This window comes from Lepidochelys kempii, chromosome 8 (assembly GCF_965140265.1).
Source record: "Lepidochelys kempii isolate rLepKem1 chromosome 8, rLepKem1.hap2, whole genome shotgun sequence".
Taxonomy (NCBI): domain Eukaryota; kingdom Metazoa; phylum Chordata; order Testudines; family Cheloniidae; genus Lepidochelys; species Lepidochelys kempii.
The window spans coordinates 4082806-4104647 of NC_133263.1; the positions used below are offsets into that span (position 1 = coordinate 4082806).

Here is a 21842-nt window from a genome sequence, read left to right on the forward strand (position 1 = left end):
CCAACAAGCTCCTGAAGTTCTGTGGTTCATGATTCAAAGTCCATTATTCTCCCTAGACCTACTGGATACATTTTTGGGATAGGTGGGGGGGGGAGGGGGGAACACACATTACATTTATAAGACACCAATCTGCAATCTTCTATTGTTCCATCTAAATGGTGTCTCAGCAGCCCTGAACTTCATATCATCCTTGCAAAAACAATTAAAGTGATTCAACAGGGAGTTTGCTGTTTCGCAGCAGAGCTTCAGGACAATGACATCTGGACAGCACACAGTACAGCACAAGTCAATCGGAAGGGAAAGCCTACATCTCCTTGTCCATTCAAGAGACTGCATAAAAGCAGTGGCAGGCGTCAATCAGGAACCCTTCCCCCCCGCGGAGGAAGGCAGAATGATCAGTTGCCAAAACACCACCTGTTGGTCACAGCCAAGCCACCCAGAACCATTACTTCATCCTTCCAAGAGCTGTGCGGGGCTGGAATAACCAGAGCCCTGCGTCCCTTGCTGTGTGTCAAGGTACAAGAGTCTTCCCAATGGCAGCGACCTCAGCCCCACCCCGACTCATATCACCTGCTGCCAACTCTCTGTCTCTCTCCGACACTCACACACACCCTTTTAATCGTCAGCCGGCATGACCTGCCTTTAATGGGTTCCACTCTGCAGCCTACTTCTCTCCTGCACGGTTTCCACTGATCGCTAGCAGAGTACGCCCTGTGCTCTGCACCAGGGGCTCTCAGCCTCTCCAGGCGACCGTCCCCCTTTCAGGCGTCTGATTTGTCCTGCGCGCCCCCAAGTTTCACCTCCTTTAAAAGACGACTTGCTTACAAAATCCGACATAAAAGGACCAAAGTGCCACCCCCACACTAGGACTGGACCATTGTGGACTTTCTCATCTTCACCTCGGAATTGCGAAATGCATGGCTGTGTTTGCACTTCAGTCTGGACCAGAGAGAGCGCTAGAAAGAAGTCACTGCCTGGAGGGAATCTGTAGGTCGCCTGCTGTAAAGCCAGGCAGACACCCAGAGGAGCGGGTGTCCCCGCTGGAAGGTCCCCGGGGCAGAGCCCCTGCCCCAGACCGGTACTGGCCGAGCCCCCCGCACCGGGGCCACGCCTGAGGGGCGCCCAGGGGAAGCCTGCGAGGCAGGGCGCCTGGCCGCGCCGCCCGGGGAAGCGCTGCGGGGAGGAACCCCGCTCTGCTCCGCGGGCGCGCCCGGGGAAGCGGCTCCGCTGCCGAGCCCACCCGCCGGGAGCGACTCTGCCCACGAGCCTCCCTCCAGGCAGCACCCTCGGGCGCGGAGCCTCCTTCTCCCGGGGGAGCTGCAGCAGCTCGCCGGGGGGGGGGGCGCCCGTGGGGCGGCGGCAAAGCCAACGCCGGGCGGGCACAAACTTCCCGGAGCGCCCAAGCCAGGCGGCCGGCCGGCCGGCCCGGGGAGCCGCCCGCCCCGCCACCCGCGGGCCCCGCGCGGTACTCACCCCGGGGACCGGCCCCGCTCGGCGGGACGCCCAGGCTCACGCGCTCGGGCCGGCGACCGCAGCTAAGTCCATGGGGACGGAGCGGGAGAGACGCAGCCAGCGCCGGTAGGAGAGCATGCCGGGGCTGCTCCCGCGCCGCGAGCCGGGGCAGGCGCCTAGAGCCCGAGCATCCTTCCCGGGGCGCCCAGGCGGCCGGCTCCTACTCGCGTTGCGGCCGGCGGGGCGCGGGGCTCAGCCCGAGCCGGTCGCTCTGGGGTGCACGCATGGGGTGGGGCCGGGGTTCCCGCTCTCTCCTGGCCACTGAGCCCCCCCCCCTTCCTCCTCCTCCTCCTGCTCCTCCTGCTGCTGCTCTCTGCCCGCCTGGGGCGCTGGCTTGCCGGGCTCCTGGCTAACACTGGGAGGGAAGGCGCTGGGCTGGCTGCAAGCAGCAGCAGCGCCCACGTGCTGCGCGCCTCTGTGTGTGTGTGTGTGTGTGTGTGTACACCCGCCCGCGTGAGCCAGCTGGACTGGGGGGGGGGCGCCAGGATGCCCCCCGCTGCAGCTCCACGAAGCCCGGGTTGCAAAGCTCTTTGCAGAGCAGAGGGTGGAGCCGCTGGCGCTTGGCCCCGCTGCACCCCGCAAGGAGCGAGTAGCTGCTGCCGCTGCCTGGCTCTTGCAAAAAAGGGGCTCGGGGCATTTCCCCTCCCACCCGCACCAAAGGGTGGCGGAAGGGACCAGCCTTCCTGGGAGGCGGAGGGGGGAAAGCGGGGCTCCCTGACTCAGTTGCTTGGTCTCTTTTCAAATCTGGCCCTGGGAGGTGCGTTTAACTCAAAGAGGCCTTGGCTGGGAATCAGGCTGCCAGCTTCAGGCAGGGGACTGCAGAAGGTGATGGGAGGCGCTGCTTCTCCCTTGCAAATAGATAACGTTCGGGTGTGAAGACCCCCGCTACGAACCCCCTAGGGGATCTAGCCTCAAATGTCCCTCCTAGTCAGAGGCGCTCAAGAGGGAGGTCCCAAGAAGAAGGAGGCTGGAGAGGCTGGGGCCCGGGACTGAGGTTCAGGAGACTTGTTCTCAGCTCAGCCAGAGACTTTCTGTGTGATGTTGGGAAAATCCTGTTCCTCTGCCCCCTTCCTGCAAAACGGGGGAGGGGGGGGGATAGGTGCCTGAAGGGTTGGGAAGACAAATTGCTAATGGTTTTTAAGAGGCACTCAGTCTCAGCTACTACAGTGCTAGCCATGTAAGTACCAGGATAAATAGCAAAGCTGACAACATGGGCCTTTCAATTTTAATATGGGGGGGGGGGGCAGGTGGAAACATTGATTTCCACCTAAAGAAAAGTCAGCAATTTTCCATTAGATGCAAAAATCTTGTTTTCTACTAGCTAAAAGCTGGTGCATTTTCTAAGACAATAGAAAATGTGTATTACTTTACCTCTGATCTTTAGCTCCAAACATTTAAATACCATGCAAAACACACTAAAGAATTATTTTATTTGCCAAGAGATTTTAATCTTATATCCACAGTCAAAGTGTAAACTCTCCTCTCATTTTCTCCTCAGAGAAATATTAACTCTAAAGCCTAGGCCCCAGTACAACCCAGGAGTCCTCATTCCAGTGCAAGTCAATGAAAGGTTTGGCTTACCCACAACTGGGGGATAAGTACCCCCAGCTGAAGCCATTTAAATATTACACTGGGAAAATGTAAGAAACAAAATGCTCCGCTGAAGACATGATACTTGTTAGATCATCTTTGTGCTTCCCCTCCCCCCAAGATAGGAAGGTTTGTTTGTTTTGAGGAGTGGGAGCTTGCAACAAAAAAAGGATATACAAATAAAAGGGATTGTTTCACCTCTCCATTTAATCCACAGCTGCCACTGTAACTGGGAGACAGAGACATCCATTTGGGGCATAGAAATTGCACCTTACAAATGTTGATCAGGAATTCTTAGGGAAGCTTTGTTTTCGATTTTGATTTAAATGCTGCCCTTATGGTCAGTAGACCTCACAGTCACAAAATGGAGACCAAAGGATGAGGGGAAATTAAAGGGGGGAAATCTACCCGATTAACTAAATCCTGCTCTTTTCCTTTCCCAATACACGCACACACTGTGAAGCCTAGTGGTATCCCTGGATGCAAATATTACAGCTGTTAGGATCTGATCCAACTCCCATTAGAATCAATAGGAGTCTTTCCTTTGATTTCTGTGGGAATTGTTTAGGAGCCTTGTGACATTTTGGGGACCACTCTGATCAGGTCCTGTCGGCACCTGCCCTGTAACTTTTTGTCACGGGCCTTATTGCCCCTCGCCCTAGTTGAGTAATGCCTCTAAGCCACTACATAGTGAGCCCAAATCCTTCATTCCTTGCACACCCAACATTCCTGTTGGCATCAATGAATGCTCTGGCTTTGCAAGAAATGTAGGAATGGTCCTTTACCGTTAATTCAGGCATGAATCCCCTGTCCTACTCCTAGTTCTGTGTTAACCAGAAGTTTGTTCAGCTTCATGGTAGTGTCACATACAGAAATTTCTGCATGGCAAATCTGGAGAATTTTGACATTTTCATAAATATTTGCTAGTTCCTCCCTCCCCTCTGAGGGCAACAACAAAAAAAAGCATTTCTGCACAACACTAGAGGACCAATATTTCTGCTGGCATACTTTCACTAACCTCCATGAAGTTATGCCAGCAAAGAATGTAATCCTGGAGTTTTTGGATTTCCCTCTTAGTTGCTTGTGAGTTCTCTTAGCTCTCCATAACTTGTCCCTGTCTCCTGCTGATCATGCCACTAAACTCTGGATTTAGGAGGTTGGCTTGCTTGGGTTGTTTGTTTGTTTTTTTTATTCAGATTAGTTATTCAGAAATGCAATTGCTGCATGGAATGAGAGCAAATAAATGTCAATCCTGAGTGATGAAAAATCCTGACCCTCTGTACATGTTTAGTTAAAAACTGGTCTTAAATGTCACCAATCTTTCCAATGAGAAATAAAGGGGAAAATGAACGAATACAACAGGTAAGCTAAAATGAAAATGACACGCATTTCCCAAATCCAGCAATCACGTCCCCCAAATGTAATATTAATCCAGATGAGCTGTGGGACTTAACCTCCATCCCAAAAGTTGTGTGAGCTCCAGTTACATTTTAACTGTGCCATATAACTGCACAAATGCCATGCAGCCATAATAAACATTGTTTAATGTTCTGGATCAGTGACAGCAGCTGGCGCTACCAACCCCAGGTGAGTCAATGTCCTGGTTAACACAAACTGTTGTGCTGTGTTTACTTAGTAAGATGTATTAGGATGTTAAATTGTCCTGTATTTTGCTGCTGCTAAAGCTACCAGCTAACCACAGACCAGCTTTGGTGCAGAAGCAGAAGAAACATTGGGGCAGGCTTTCCAAACTAACAAAGAGATGCTAACTTTGCTGTTAAGAGATCACCTCCCTCTTTCCCCTGCCTTTGGAAGTGGACATTTGAGGAAAACTTCCCCTATTTCTATTTCAGTATTGCTAAACCCAAACACTCAGAAATCATGACTTCGGACCACATAAAGAGTGTGACAGGAGAGTGCTCTCCCATTGACATAATTACTTTACCTCCATGAGAGGCGGAAGCTGTGTTGATGAGAGAGCTTCTCCCATTGACATGGCACCGGTGTGGACAGTGTTTTGGTTAATGTAATTTATGTCGCTCGGGGGGGGGGTGTCTTTTTCACACCCCTAAGCGACGTAAGTTACATTGACTTAAGCAGTAGTGTAGACCAGCACTGTGAAACAGATGTCCAGCTTAAATAAAAATAACCCAGTAAATTACTGTACCCCATAAAGGTACACTACTTAAAGAAGCACATGTGGGGAGTCCTTCCTGCCAACTCATGATCAGCAAAACAAGTCAGAAAATTTGTCCCCATTCCAAACAACTTCCGCTTCCACTTCCAGGCCACTAAACCCCGCACACTATGGTCAAGAACATCATTCTCCCCATCTTTTTTCATGCCATCTTGGACCTATATTGCTTGCTTTAAATGGTTATTCAGGCATCTCAGAAATAGTATTGATCTATGCACTCAAGTGGAATTGATTATTCAGCATGCCACCATTAAAATATCCTCTCATTGCCTAAGCCTTGCTTCCACATACTGGAATGCTCTTTTGTCAACAGCTTGTAGTCAGAAATAGCAAGATTAAATCTGTGCTAAACAGGAACAGGTCAGGCCTCATGGAAATGCTTTGAATTAGATTTTGGGATCTAGCCACAAAGCTGCAAGGGTGCATATCTGAGTGTGTATGTAGCAATTTGCTTCCACAAAGAGGAAAAAAAAAAAAACAAATTAAATTGTCTTCTGTCACTTCCAGCTTGCTCAGCAGAGAAAGATACATGAACATCTACTGTAGCCATTTGAATTAAGCAATGTGGTTTATTGGGGAAGAAAGCAACTATTACACAGAAAATTTAGACAACCATTTATGACAACCATAGCAGAAGCTCTGCATCGCCTGCTCAGATTTCCCTTTGTTTTACATCAACCCCTGGCACCTAACAAGGCAGAGCTAACCTTGTTATGCTCTTTTGGACTTCTAAGGATACAGTCACCCCTTCAATTCCCTTTCTTTTTCATACCTACTAATGCAGTGTTTAAGATCAGATGTAGAGGACAGCATATAGATTTCAATTTTCACCGCGCTTGTGTAACAGAATACTCCCCTGTATTTACACCCTACACACCCTGAAATAATCTTTCAACAAGGTATTCCTTGAAAACCCATAATTTGCTGGTCATCATTGTCCTAATAAAATATGTGTGGCAACATTGTATGTACAGATTTCCTTGTATGATATTATTAATATATGTTCTACCGCCCTGCCCAGGCAGAAGTCAGATCTGTCCTAGGCAAAGGAAGGAATGTGCGCTTGCCTTAAGTTGCATTTAAGCAGTAAAAAGAGTCATCAAGCAGGGAGAGAAAACAAAGGAAGTTCAAACAGCTGGAAGAAAACAGCCGGGAACATCCTTCACATAGACCCTTTGTCTCCTGGGTTTCAGCTGGAAATGTTTTTCAAGACAGGGAACTGAAACTATAAAAAGGAGGGACAAACAATGTAAGGCTCCTCATCCCTCTGTCCACCTCATTCTCTGCACCTGAGAAGACACGAGGAAACAGCTGTTAGACTCCAGGGTAGGGGTCCTGACCTAAAGAGTTTAGTCAGTAATTTGCTGGAGCATGTGGTGAGAAAGTTTGTTTTGCAACTAAGTTAGTTTCTTAAGTCAATACTAGTAAGGCTTTTATCCTTATTTTTCTTGTAACCATGTCTGACCCTTATGGATCATTACTTATACTCACTTCAAATCTCTCCTTGTAGTTAGCAAACTTGTTTTACTGTTTCAGAGTAGCAGCCGTGTTAGTCTGTATTCGCAAAAAGAAAAGGAGGGCTTGTGGCACCTTAGAGACTAACCAATTTATTTGAGCATAAGCATGCACTTCATCGGATGCATGTTATCTGATCCAGGGTTTTTTAAGTTGAAGTGTCTGGGTAACAATTTAAGGTAATAAGCTATCATATTATTCTCTTAAAGGAATTGTGGACTTAATATATATTTGTACTGTCCAGGAGAGGGCTGGGCAGTACAAGACATACATTTCTGGGGGAAGATCCAGGACTAAGGGTGTTTTGGGGTCACCCTGAAGAATAACCAAGGCTGGTGAGAATAAGGGTGTAGCTGGTAAGCTGCAATTACATGCAGACTCTCAGTGTGTGACCGGCATGCTGGAAGGCATGTTTGTGAGCAACCCAGCTAGGAGCTATTACTGCAAGGCATTGTAAAGCACCCAGGGTTGAAGGGCAGGGGTGACACAGCCCTCCACTAGTCTGGATTTTGCCCGGGTATGTCACTGCTTTGTATTTTGAATTCTGCCACTTTCAACTTTAGACTCAATATGAAAAACATTTCTACAGTCACACCAGGCTAATTCCTATCCGCCTGGTTCCTGGGTGTAATCCCACTGAAGTCAATGGGACTATTTGTGGGCATAAAATGAGCAGAATTTAGTCCATTGTGGATGACCCTAGAATTTAGCTTCTGTTTAAAGAATTATCCAATTGCTTTGTCACTGGTAAGGACTTATTTCCAATAAGAATGTGAAAAATCACATTTTTTCATCTTGAATCTCCATTTCTCATGCAATTTCATCTACCTTTTCCCTTGCTTTCAAGGGCTAGATAGTCTTTAGGCTTTGCTTTCTGTATTTTTGTATTATGAGAGTGCCTAGAGGAGAGGTTCTCAAACTGTGGTCCGTGGACCACCAGGGGTCCGTGAGCTCCATTCAGGTGGTCCATGGATAGTTCCCTCTAAGGTGCACATCTGGGTGGCCGCACACAAGACAATGAAGGGCCACCCACCTAATTAGCGGAGCCACGCATAAGTGGCTCCACTAATTACATGCCTGGACCCTGGAGAAGATGCACATGTAAGGTGAGGTGGTTGCCTTGGAGGGAATATGGGGTAGGTGGGAGGAGGCAGTCGGGGGAATTTGGGACATGCAGGGCTGCGGTGGCCAGAGAAAGAGGTGACTTTCCCCAGCTCCAGGGCTGCAGCTTCTGGGGAGAGACCCCCCCTCCTTCCCAGCCCCAGCTCGGGGGCTGCTGCAGCGGGGGAGAGAGGGGACATTCATCGCATTAGAAAGGTAAGAGACTGATATTAAAATAGGAGTTGTGTGCTTTTATTTGTAGAACAAAAAACATTTTAAAGTTGTGTATATATATATATATAGCGCTTTTATCCAAAGCACTTTACAATAGTTATCTAACAGTACAAGCAACACTTGGAAAGATCAAGTGGTCCGCCCAGACCTCAGCAATTTTCAAGTTGTCGGTGGAAAAAAAAAGTTTGAGAACCGCTGGCCTAGAGGTCCCAACCAAGATCAGGGCCCTGTTGTGCTGTGGACAGGTACATTCAGTAAAAGACAGCCTCTGCCCCAATCTAACCAGAAAGGCTAGACACATAAAGGACTATTGTCCCCATTTTACAGAGAGGGAATTGAGGCACAGAGGAATTAAGTGACTTGCCCAAGGTTATACAAGGAGTTTGTGGCAGAACCAGGAACAAAACCCAGATCTCCTGAATTCCAGCTCTGTACTATAAGTAACTACAAGACCATCCTTTCTACAAAGCCACCGTTGCTTGATGAGTAACATGGGATATATGACAGCACATCCTAGGAAAAACCCAAGGAAGGCTGTGTGACTCAGTCACGTTTCCTCGGGTCCCCTTTTCCCCTGGGGCCAGAGTAAGTTATTGCAACCCTTGAAAGGGTGCAGCTTATTTCCCTGCTCTGGACAGCAAGTGTGTGGAGTGTGGCAGGGGACGTGGCCAAGGCTCCACCCACTCTCCACTCCTCTCTGTCCCTCCCCACCCACTTGGTCACAGTGGACGTATTCTGATGTATCCAAAGATCAGGAGCTGCACTAGGCACCAGATCTGGATCTCAGTAGGCCAGGCAAGGGGGAAATATGAGGTGCCTTATTTCACTGCTCAACCAAGTGTAAAGACACACAATTTAACCCCATGTTAGATGAGTTTCAATCCTAGTCCCATTACGTCAATGACAGCTTTGCCCTCAACTTCAACATGAACAGAAACTGGCTTTTTCTGTCTGTCAGAGCAAGGGTACAGATCCACAAATCCATGTAATTCTTTTCGTTTCCATGGTTTGCTGTTTCTCTTTGTCTTCCTTTCTGCTAGAATTCACTGTCCTTACGTTTTTTTTGCTAGGAAGAGCACGTGCATGAGCTACACATCTGCGTGCACGCACAGTACCCAGCTTTTTTTCTGTGACAGCATTCTTTCCATTATCTGTCTCTCTATAGTTATTAATACATAGAATCTGGCTTTTACAAAGATGACTGCATGTTCACCTTTCTCCGCTTCTCCACACAACACACACACTATTTCCTGAACTGTACAAGTCACAGAGTCTAAGGAACCACCAGCTCATCTCCTCTGACCTGTATATCACAGGCCGCCAACAGCATCTGCATACTAAACCCAAACAACCAAAATTAGACTAAAGTATTTCAGCCCACAAAAGACTAAACTGTTATGTGCCACAGGGAGAGAAAATGGACCAAGGGGCACTGATGCCTGAGGCCCGCACCATGGCAGGGAAATTATTAAGTGAGATATACCCAGATAATCCTGGCAAGTGACCTGCACCCCATGCTGCAGAGGAAGGCGAAAAAACCCAAAGGTCACAAGTCTCAGCTGTACAAAGAATTCAGATCTTTGACAGTCCACTATTATAAGTTTCCAGAAACTTTGTTTGCTGGCCCTGTGTCTTGAGGGTGTAAGTGCAAGAGATTTCTTGTCTATTGTACACAGCAGATTTGCCTTCTGTGGCTGCTTGTGTATTTTTCAAATGCTCCCTGAAACAAGGCAAAACCGGGGCCTCTTTCTAACAGAGGCACATATTCCTCTGTTGTCTCTGATTCAGCTGCAATTGCCCCTAAATTACACTGATTTCCATTAACTGGTCATTCCACAAGCTGGTTTCATGAAGACAAACAGAGAGCTACTGTTTATAATTCCAAACTCGCAGTCTTTTTCCAGTTATCATTTGCCTACCAGTTGCCAAGGCAAACTTCACACTTTTTTTTTTAAATCACATTAAAAAGATCATCTGTTTCTTACCTTTAGAAGCAGACTTCCTCTACAACTCTCAACTACTTTTACTTTGCTGGGAGTCAGCAAAGTATTTTTAGCTTGCCACATGGATGCCATATATGGGGAGCAGCCCCTCCTTACTATTACTCAGCTGCCTAACATAACAGCAGGACACCTGCTGTTGGTGAGTCATGTTTTGTGTGCTGCAAGAAGTGTGTATATATAGGTCCAAAGTGTGGTTTTAAAAAAAACAAACAAACAGAATGACAACTGCTTATTTCACTCCACTTTCTTTGTACTGTTTAGATCTTCCTCTAATGTAACAATTTTCTAATAAAAAGTGAATCAGATCTATGCAAAAAAGGAAAAAAGCCTGATTATATGTAAACATACATACACAATAAAGAGACCTATTCCCCTATAAGCCTTACTCCAAGTACTACGCAGAAGAAATTTAGCAGTTGCAGTTGATACTGACGGGCTGGGTTCCGTGGTGCACACAAGGAATAGTCCCTATTTGCAGATTATAGGGATCACTAATGACAGGTTTCAGAGTAACAGCCGTGTTAGTCTGTATTCGCAAAAAGAAAAGGAGTACTTGTGGCACCTTAGAGACTAACCAATTTATTTGAGCATAAGCTTTCGTGAGCTACAGCTCACTTCATCGGATGCATACTGTGGAAACTGCAGAAGACATTATATACACAGAGACCATGAAACAATACCTCCTCCCACCCCACTCTCCTGCTGGTAATAGCTTATCTAAAGTGATCACTCTCCTTACAATGTGTATGATAATCAAGTTGGGCCATTTCCAGCACAAATCCAGGTTTTCTCACCCTCCGCCTCCCTCCCCCCCCTCACACACACACACAAACTCACTCTCCTGCTGGAAATAGCTTATCCAAAGTGACCACTCTCCTTACAATGTGTATGAAAATCAAGGTGGGCCATTTCCAGCACAAATCCAGGTTTTCTCACCCCCCCCCCCCGGATTTTTTGAACATCTTGGTGCCGGGACTTGGAAACATCGCATTGGATAGGTGAGTGGCAGCCTGTAAGTCCCCCTCCCCAACAGTCCGCGCAGCTGCTTGGAGGGGGTATGACGAACTCTCGTGATGGTAGTTGCGGGTTCTGGCAAGCTGGGGTAACGGATTTTTTGAACAAATGGATAAGGAAGAATCAGGGCCCATACCAGGTGCAGGGGTTCACCTGGAATGAGATTGAGAAGGAGATGGGAGAGGTTTTGGGAGACCCCAAGGGAAAGGAGTGTAGGAAAAAGGGAATGGTATTACAAGGTTTGTGTGCTGGGATGGCATACTGGGTAAAAAGGGAAGCTGATCTCCTCCAACACATTAAGGATTTGGAGGGGATTGTGGATCAGCAACGGATTTTAACAGAAAAATCTGTGTTAGCAGTAGAGGTAGCGGATTTGAAGGCACGGGATGCTGCACGGACAGAGGAGTCTTGTGAGGCAATCTGGAGAGAGAGGGACGAACTGCTGGGGAGAGTAGGAGACTTAGAGGAGGAATTGTATCATTGTAAAAATGGGGGCAATGGACTTGGGGACCCCAAACCATCCGCCCCACTAATGGAACTGAAGGAGACACCTCCACCACCCTACCCTGAAAAAACACTGTACCCACCACTGCCAGGGGACGTTGTAAGCCGGCGATCCACAGTTACAGCCCCTGCGAGAGAGGCTTCCCCGGAGGAACTGCAGGAGGCAGGAATAGTGGCCCCGGTTGCGGGGTGGGGGGACGATGCCCCACAAGTAGTAGAGCAGGCAGAAATCCGCCCCTTGTCCCTGAAGGACCGGGAGGCAGTACTGGGCCGCTTGGGAAAGGTACCCCGGGATGATTGGGATCAGTTTGTGCTGTGGCTAGTGGAGGTGGGCAGGGAGGTGGAGGGTCTAACTCGTGAGGACCAGGTGATCTTATGGCGTAGTCTTTTGGGACGAGGTACCTTGGGAATCGATGTGGCAGGAGTGGCAAACCCATTTCTAATCCCCGGACAGGTGGCAAAACCCTTGTTTGGGGTGTACTCTCGTACTGCGGGGATGAATAAGATGAAGCGAATCCCTGGGGAAACAGGGCGGGATACACTTAATCGCATACAGGCATGGGCAAGGTGCTGGGTGGATCCCCTGGATGGTCCATGGCTGATGCCACAGGCAGGGGCACCGGGACCTGGTGGGGGTGTGGAGCAGGGTAGGGGTGTGGAATTGCTGGAGAAATGGTTGGAGCTGAGCAATCCGCAGTTCATGGGGCATTTAAGGTTGCAGCACCCTGAACTTGCTCCCAATCAGCTACGCCAGTTTCTGGAACAGGCAGATGTGTGGAGGCAGATGCATCAGGGGGAAGAGCCTCTCCATGCTATTACTGCAGGGGATCAATACAAGGTGGAAAGGAGTGGGCCAGCCTGGAGAGGAGGAGGTAGAGGGAGAGTTCGTGGCTTTGGGGGGGTAGTCAGGGACAAGTGGGCAGCTATAGAGCAACAGATCCAGAGACTGCAGGCTAAACTGACTACCCACGATCTTACCAGATCAGGGGGAAAGTGGTCCCGGAGGCCAAGGGACTGGGACTGCCTGAAATGCCAGACACTCAATTTTGCCTGGAGACAGGAATGCGTTCGGTGCCAGGACCCCCGGTCCCCTCATGAACCAGTGGGAGGGACAGAGGTGGGTGCTGCAACTTAGGGGTGCCCTGGGAGGCGTCCTGTCCATGTTCTCAGTTTAGGACGGGATGCATCTGGTCGCCCCACGCTCCAGGGGGCAATCGGAGGGAGTCCCATGAGGGATTTTTTGATAGACACTGGAGCAGCCATCAGTTTAACCACATGGGGGAAGGGGAGACCCTCAGAAGGGACGGTGACAATTGTAGGGGCGACGGGAGGGGAGACACAGTTAACCCTGAGGCGGGGACAAATCAAAGGAATCTGGGGGGAAGGGGAGATCATGTGGGGTTGTAATGATATGCTTAATCTGTTGGGGGCAGGAGATTTACACAAACTGGGACTTGTACTGGATTTAGCCAATTGGGTGTGTTTACTGGGGCAAACGCAGGACGGTCAGGGCTATACCATTCCCATGGGGATAGCCACTATGACCATTAAAGTGGCATATGCCCTCCCACCACCCCCGGCTGGGTGGGAACACATCCCTGTGTGGGCGAAGGATAACCTGGATTGTGGGAGGGGCAGCATGGAGGTACTGATGGAGGGAGGGGACCCTCCCCCACAGAAACCCTATTCCTCGGGAGGCATTGGCAGAGGTGGGGGCAACTATTGGGGAGTTGGAACAGAGGGGACTGATTCGGGCAGTTGCATCCCCTTGTAATGCTGCTGTGTGGCCCGTGAGGAAGCCAAATGGTACCTGGCGCCTCACTGTGGATTACAGGGCACTAAATGCTCTGGCCAATTCGCCAGCCTCAGTGGTGGCAGCGTATCCTGAAATGTTGGCCCGTATTGGACCCCAATTCTGAATTTTCACTGTTTTGGACATAGCTAATGGGTTTTGGTCTCTGCCACTAGCTACCTTGTGTCAATATAAAACTGCATTCACATGGGAGGGCAGACAATTCTGCTGGACAGTCCTACCCCAGGGATATAGGGACTCCCCTGCAACTTTTCACAGATACATGAGACAGGCTCTGGAGGGGGTGGATTCAGCAAGGTGCATACAATATGTAGACGACCTGTTGCTAATGTCAGGGACAGAGGAAGAAGACAGGGAACTAACTGAGCAGGTCCTGCAAGCTTTGGCAAGAGCAGGATTGAAGGTCAATGGGAAAAAGGCTCAGATGGGACAGACAAGAGTGTCCTACTTAGGAGTGGAAGTGTCTCAGATGGGAAGGGAAATCAATAAGGAACGGGTGCAACTGATCCAGTCCCTGCCACTGCCTACGGATGTTAAAAGCTTGCAAAGTTTTCTGAGTCTAACTGGATTTTGCAGGGATTTTGTGGCCAATTATGCAGAAATAGCCCAGCCTCTATTTGACCTAACCCGAGCCTCAACTTGGGAGTGGTCAGAAGAGTGTACTGAGGCAGTGAGAGTGCTAAAGGAAAACCTGGCCAGTGCTCCAGTGCTGGCCTCCCCGGATGGGGAGAAATTCTTTTATCTGTATCCTTTGGTATCGGACACTACCATTGGTTGTGCATTAACACAGGAGTATGGAGCAAAGGACCGACCTGTGGCCTTTGCCTCTCGACTTTTGAGTGCTGTGGAATTGAAGTATGGATGGTGTGAAAAGGTGCTGTTGTGCTCCTACTGGGGGGTAGGGAAATTTAAATACCTTACGGGAATGCAGAAAGTAATAGTCCAATCTCATCATGACCCACTGTGGCTGTTAAACATGCACACTGTCTTACAGGGACAAGTGAGTGGGCAGTGTATTGCTAAATGGTTGCTGGCTCTACAGGCAGAAAACATTAAAGCAGAAGTGTTAAAGGAACCCACAGTCTGGGTAGCTGGATTACATCTGGCTGGCACCCCATACCAATGTGAAGCCAGCCCAGGTAAAACCCAACATCAGGTGTTTCGGGCGGCTAACCCCAATCAGGTAAAAGAGGGGACACTGGTATGGTTTTTGGATGGAAGTTGTAGGTATCAAGGGGGACGGAAAACTGCAGGCTTAGCTGTTGTGGGAATCAGAGGCAATGAGTCAGTCAGCACCATTGGTTTCTCACTAGAAGCAAAGTCAGCTCAGGAGGCAGAACTGGCAGCCTTGCTAACAGCTTTAAATGAAGTGGATCCCAAATTTGAGCCAGAATGTTGGGTGGTGGTAGATTCAGATGATGTATTTTGTGGGGCCACATTAATGCTGAGATGGTGGGCGGATAATCATGTCAGGGCAACAGACGGCTCCACAATCAAGCACGCTACCTGGTGGAAGCGAGTGGAGGAGCTGAGTCACTGTTTTACACGGATCAATGTGGTAAAGGTAAAGGCACACAAGAAAACAGGACCCCTAAGTAAAGGAAACAATCTGGCTGTGTAGAGGCCAAGCGGCTGCAACAGAGGCACCCCCATGGCCCTGGGAGCCAGAAGAGAGTGTGTCTGTCACAGTGTTAACAAGAAGCGGGGTGGATACAGATCGAGGAGGGCGAATTTGAGAGTTGCAGGAATCTGACCCAGGACTGGAAGGCATCATGAAACTTGGGGCCAGGCATGTGCCAAAGGTGGAACTAATGGAAGGGATTTGGCGTGTCTTAACAATTGAGGGACCGGTAATGTTGTGCCCTCAGGGAAGTCGGACGGCTTTCTTAAGCTGGGTGCATGTAAGCTTGGCAGGGGGACACCCCGGGTTTGAGGAGGCACTGGGAACTTTAAAAAGGTTGTGCTGGTGGCCAGGAATGGCAGCTGATTTAAAATCACATCGGGAACGTTGTTTGGACTGTGCCAGGCACAGCCCACCTCACAAGGTGCTAAGGGGAGAATTAGTGAGACAAGCCCCAAGGGGACCATGGGAAAGAATACAGATTGATTACACAGGACCCCTACCACCAGATCACAGAAAAAAACGATTCATGTTGGTGGTAGTGGATGCTTTCAGCCGGTGGGTGGAAGCTTTCCCCACAAAGTATCAAACTGCCCGGGTAACTGCTGCAATGCTGGTAAATGAGGTATTCACTCGCTGGGGGGTCCCAAAGGTGATTGACTCAGACCAAGGAGCTGCTTTTCAGTCAGATCTGTTAGGGTAACGGATGGGGGGGTGGGTGAGAAAACCTGGATTTGTGCTGGAAATGGCCCACCTTGATTTTCATACACATTGTAAGGAGAGTGGTCACTTTGGATAAGCTATTACCAGCAGGAGAGTGAGTTTGTGTGGGGGGGCGGAGGGTGAGAAAACCTGGATTTGTGCTGGAAATGGCCCAACTTGATTATCATACACATTGTAAGGAGAGTGATCACTTTAGATAAGCTATTACCAGCAGGAGAGTGGGGTGGGAGGAGGTATTGTTTCATGGTCTCTGTGTATATAATGTCTTCTGCAGTTTCCACAGTATGCATCTGATGAAGTGAGCTGTAGCTCACAAAAGCTTATGCTCAAATAAATTGGTTAGTCTCTAAGGTGCCACAAGTACTCCTTTTCTTTTTAGGGATCACTAATGTAATGCAAAAGGCTGTGTTAGTGGGAAGGCTCTTCTCTATACCCCACACAAAGCTATGAATTTCAGAGTTAAGGGTTCTATTTCCAACCTTGACTATAGCTCATGCTAGATATAGTAGCATTTCACATTCAGGGCCAACCTTAGGGCCAAGCAATACATCTGAGTGCTTGGATCCCTGAACTTTGAGGCGGCCCATCAATGAATAGGCCTGACTCCAGTCCTGAGTGGAAAAGTCCTACAGAATTCAACAGAAAATGTGACCCTTTTTGTAGGCTTTTCAACCATCCTACAGAAGTTAATAGAGAATCCTATGTCTCTAAAATTGTATAGGATGGTTCATAAAACACCTATAGAATGATATGCATTTCGCATTACATTCCATACATTTTTCAGAGAGATTTCTATAGAATCCTTTTCACCCCTACAAGACTATTCCATAAAGGAATATCCCTATCCAGCTGTGGAACCAAGGGAGAGAGGGATGAAACTCTTTGTCAGTCCAGATCCTTCCTAATTCCCCATCAATGAGTGGCAGGGCTGAACAAGGGGGTATCTCCTGGCCAGATTTCCCCCTCACTGAATCTCGGGGCCCCATTCCTGCATAAGATCATATACATGTCTTTATTTAAAGGTATAAAGATGCTAAAAAGGGTGCCTCTCTGTTAGAGAGCTTATTCCTTCACTGTCCCACTTCCCTGGTCCTTCTCACATGAACAGAGAGCAACGATACCCGAAGTCCGAAGGGGCAAACAATTCAATGTTTATTGGGGTGAATTTCCAGCAAGCTTAAATCCAAGTTCCTTTTTCCTTATTTTCAAATCCCAACTTACTTCCTGTTTGCCCCTAATTTATATAGTAATATTCTTAGCTATACCTTAACCAATCATTCTACTGAAATTTACCTAACCAATCCTAACATATTGTAACATGATTAGCTAACCAATTATATCCCACCACCTTAATTAGTTTACACCCAGCAAAATTAATTATACAGCAGACAGAAACAATCACAGAACCAGACAGAGACCATGCAAATAAACAATAGCAAAGTGGGAACTATAATGACAAAACAATACAGAAATGAGGATTTCACAACTACATCTATAAAGACATAAGGGTTTCCCAGCTGTGTCTATTGATAAGTGAGTTCTTCCCAGACAGAAAACTATCAACCTAAATTTCCTTTTACATCTTCTAAGCTCTTCCCTTTCTCTGGAGGTGATAGATCGGATCCCCTTCCTAACAGCCCCAGATTGACTAGTTTGGAATGTGAAGAGGTGACCGTTCGCTTCCCAGCTCATGGCTGCCTCTGCTGCTTAGCCAAAGGCATTGGCCTAAGAACAGGGCCTCAGACTGTCACTGTGAGAAAAGGCCCTTACACAGATTCTTTCTTGTATACCTCTATTACTAGCTAAATGACAAACATAGACCTACATTCTTAGAGTATAGGCCTTTACAGGCAGGCCTGAATATCTATATCCTAACACTCTCCTCTTCCATATGCTCTAGCCAACCTTAACATAACTTAGATGGGATGTTTTTTTCTGAAGATTGGATGTTTTTGTAACAAGATCTGCTCTAGGAATTATTTTGGAGAAGTTCTCTGGCCTGTGTTATACAGGAGGTCAGACTAGATGGTCACAATGGTCCCTTCTGGCCTTGGAATCTATTAGTCTAGAAACGCATCTCAAGTGCAGTTTAAAATAACCCACCACAGATCCCCCTTCCCATCCCTACAAGGACATTCCCCTCATTTCGAACACATGGGACAAAAGAAGAACCTCACCATGTGCCCTGAATGTCATCAGATTTGGGCTATTGTGGACCAGGGAGGGACATGAACTCCAGAGCAGTGAGGCCTGGCCAGTAGCCTACTCTCATTTATGCCCACAGGGCTTCATCTTAAGTTGGTCCCATTTGTGGCCTGGTCCCAGCTGTGGCCGGTTATCGCAAGAGGCGGCGTCTCAGGCAGAGATGTCCTAAACCGTTTTGGGTTCCAGTGATAAGATTGTACCTGGGTAACCCACCTATACAATGTGGCACTCTAGTGACTGGGCCACAGAGAGGTTTATGAATCAGCTACCACCTTTGAGCAAACAGAGCTGGTTCTTTTCAGCTCAAGCAGTAGAGGCTTGTGTTTTTAGATTCAGAGGTCCAGGGTTCAATCTCCACCCGCCCACCCAGGAGCATCTCCTTACACCTGGATTGATCTCAAACTCCAGCAATCCCTCGGCACAACGGGGTGAGTTCTGAATAGAGTGCAAGGGTCAAGTCAGCATTTCCATGCATCCTTTCAGACCCTAAGCATTCCACTGTCATCAGCTAAGATGACAGCTCTCTGCTTTAAAAAAGAAAAGAAAAGAAAAAGAAAAGTGTGTCTGCCTTGAATCCCAATTAACACAGAATTGCTTGCCTTAATTCTAGGTGGATTTAGTAGATGGAACATATATTTCCAAAGAATGTTTTGTATTTACAGCATGTCTGTCTAGTTATACTGCTGCAATATAATTGTTTTCCTGCTGAGAATTATACCAGTGAAGTTACTCTGGGTACCATTACAGCTAATTATAGTCTTGCTCTGGAATTTAAGGGTTCCCCTACACGGCTCCCTCCTCCCCCATTTATATACAAAGGACTTGGAGTGCATTTTGACTGCCACCGATAATTGCTCTGATTGAGCTCCTGTAATGCCACTGCTAGATGTGTGACATTTGAATGGTTTATGTGGGTAAATTGCCAGAAATGGGCCCGAGTTGATAGGAATTCTGACTTCTGGTTAGATGGTAAGTGGAAAATAATGACTATAACTACACATACTTGATAAAAACCTGTAAAGGGAGTGCTAGTGGAGGACAAGTTTGAGAGGATGTGTAGAGTAAGATTTATCTGAGCTGTGCTATGCAGTGAATTTAAAGCACATGAAGGTGACAGACACAGACTGGAGATACAACAGGCAGGTTTTTGAGAAGGGAAATCACAGTTTGAGGGCCAAACAGTGAATTCTGTGAGAAAAGCAATTGCATTCACAACCATTAGTGTACGCATAATGGGTGAAATCGAGTTCTGTGCTGCGGAGCTCTGTGCACCACACAAGCCTTCAAAATAGGGCTGAAATAGGAGACAAGGGGTGACCAACAGGCCCCGGGCTGACCCTTTTCACAGGGAGGGTGGGGAAGGAATGTCCTTGCATGTTTCTTACAAGGGAAGAGTTCCTGGTATTTTTCATAATTTTAATTGTTTCTTTTCACTCGGGCTCTTAGAAGCTTGACACTGCAATCAGTTTGCTTAATAAATGTTTCCCCTCCATCACAGCTGTGCCTGTTGGTTTGTTATTAGGTTGCTGGTGGCATGGAGCTGGTCGCACTGCTGTGTTATGGTAAGTTGCTCATCAGCACTAGATCCACCATCGTGGACTCTTTGCTGGACTCAATCTGTGGGCTGGAGGGCAAAGGCAGAAATGATGTCTGTCCCTCTGATCTCTCCCCAGCTGTGGATCCCAGACTCCACTGAGGGAGCAAACTGGGGTCAAAAGGAGGGGACAGTCCCAGGGAGGCAGTGTACCCACCCCCCCATCCACTACTATGCAGGAAGGGGTAGTCGTGCAGGGGGGATTCTCCATGTGGTTATTATAGACCAGAGGAATTGACCTTTTTCCTTTCTCCTCACTCTATATTGGAGCTCCACAAGAAGATTGCAAGTATGGCCCACAGAACATAAACACAGCACACTCCTGACCCTCCTAGTCATTCAGTGTAAACTGCATTAATAGCAGTGGAATTATTCATCCTTTTTAGAAAACCTCTGACAAACTGTGTGTAGTTAGATCCAGAAGAGCATCTCTGAGCTGGCATTATTTTTCCCATCACCATACACACCCAGATGGTGCGGCTACAGGAACAAAGGACCTCCCTTGCTGTACAGCACCATGTGTTTTAAAAACAGAATGTCAATGAGTTTTCCAGATTAAAACATTAAAAATGTAGGCACAAGTGTCATGCAAGGGAGCTAACAACCCCTGTGGCAGTATCCTCCCCAAAACAGGTGAATTGTAACAATGAGTTCTAATGTGATCAGTAAAACACTTCCAATATCTCCTGTCATGAGTTTTTAGGCCGTGAGTCGATGAAGCATTTATAAAAATGCTTAGACCCACTTCAATGGGATTTAAGCACAAGCTTAAAGTTAAGCACAAGCTTATAGCCCCAATGCAGCAAAGCCTCAGACTTTGTATTTAAATCTCAGTGGGGTTGAAGCATGTACTGATGTGTTTTGCTGAATCAGGGCCTTAGCACATAATGAAAATGTAAGTTTATTTTACTAACATTATTGTTCCATTTAAAAAAAATCCATCTGGACTTTTGAATTTAGAAATGGACAGATTTTTTAAAATCATATTTGTAAAGCCTTCTGGTTCACATGTAAAATGCTACTACTGTAAGGGGCCCAGTCAGAAACAAGGCCCTCTCCAATGCAACCTTACTTACTCTTCCCTTTGTCCCCCCCCCCCCCCCCACCTCCAGTCTATTTTAAAATTACATCTGATTTGCATGAGCTCTTACGCGTGAAGAACCTCAGAGGGAAGGTGGTAGTAAATGGAAAGTATTGTTACTAATATTTTATACTCCCACATGAAGCTGTTGTCTAAAAAAGGGATGAAGAAAAAAGTTGGGGGAGAAGTCAACAGAAGGATGAACATGTAGACAGGAGAATTTATATTACAGATAATTAAAGGCCTTGGTTCAGGAAAGCATTTATGCACATGCATTTTAACATTAAACATGTGCTTAAGTGCCATGTTCAAAGGGATTTTAAGCACATGTCTAGGTGTTGTCCTGAACAGGAATGCTTTCCTAAATTGGGAGAGAAGTGAACTCCTAGACAACATTCTGTTCTACAGCCTTCTTTCATAGATTTTAAGGGCAGAAAGGACCACAGTGGTCATCTAGTCAGACCTCCTGCAGAACAGACAATAGAATTTCACTGTTATTTCGGCATTAAACCCAATAACTTGTGGTTGAGATAGAGTATATCTTTTTGGAAGACATCTAGTCTTAATTTAAAGGCTTCAAGTAATGGAGAATCCATCATATTTCTTTGATAAGTTGTCCCGATGTTTAGTTATCCTCACTGTTAAAATATTATGCCTTATGTCTAATCTGAATTAGTCCAGCTTCAGCTTTCAGATGTTGCCTCTAAACAACATAAGAATGGCCATATTGGGTCAGACCAAAGGTCCATCTAGCCCAGTATCCTGTCTTCCAACAGTGGCCAGTGCCAGGTGCCCCAGAGGGAATGAACAGAACAGTTAGCCATTAAGTGATTCATCTCCTGTTGCCCATTCCCAGCTTCTGGCAAACCAAAGCTAGGGACACCAGCCCTGCCCATCCTGGCTAATAGCCTTTGATGGACCTATCCTCCATGAACTTATCTAGTTCTTTTTTGAACCCTGTTATAGTCTTGGCCTTCACATCATCCTCTGGCAAGAAGTTCCACAGGTTGACTGTGTGTCGTATGAAAAAATACTTCCTTTTGTTTGTTTTAAACCTGCAGCCTATTAATTTCATTTGTGGTGCTTTTGTCTGAGAAAATAAAGAACCCTCTACTAAAAGATATCTTCTATCCAT

At 47.3% G+C, this 21842-nt stretch overlaps 1 protein-coding gene across 4 annotated transcripts in view; it reads right to left on the bottom strand.

Annotated features, from left to right (window-relative positions):
- The window catches only part of SGCD (sarcoglycan delta), a 611494-nt gene that overhangs the window by 515332 nt on the left and 74320 nt on the right, over positions 1 to 21842 (bottom strand). For 2 of the 4 annotated variants that reach the window (XM_073355243.1, XM_073355244.1), the window contains exon 1: positions 1474 to 1875. The exons of the other annotated variants lie outside the window; for them this stretch is intronic. The gene's annotated coding sequence lies outside the window, so the exon portion shown is untranslated. Of the gene's footprint in view, positions 1 to 1473; positions 1876 to 21842 lie in introns of those variants that run through there. 4 annotated transcript variants of the gene reach the window in all.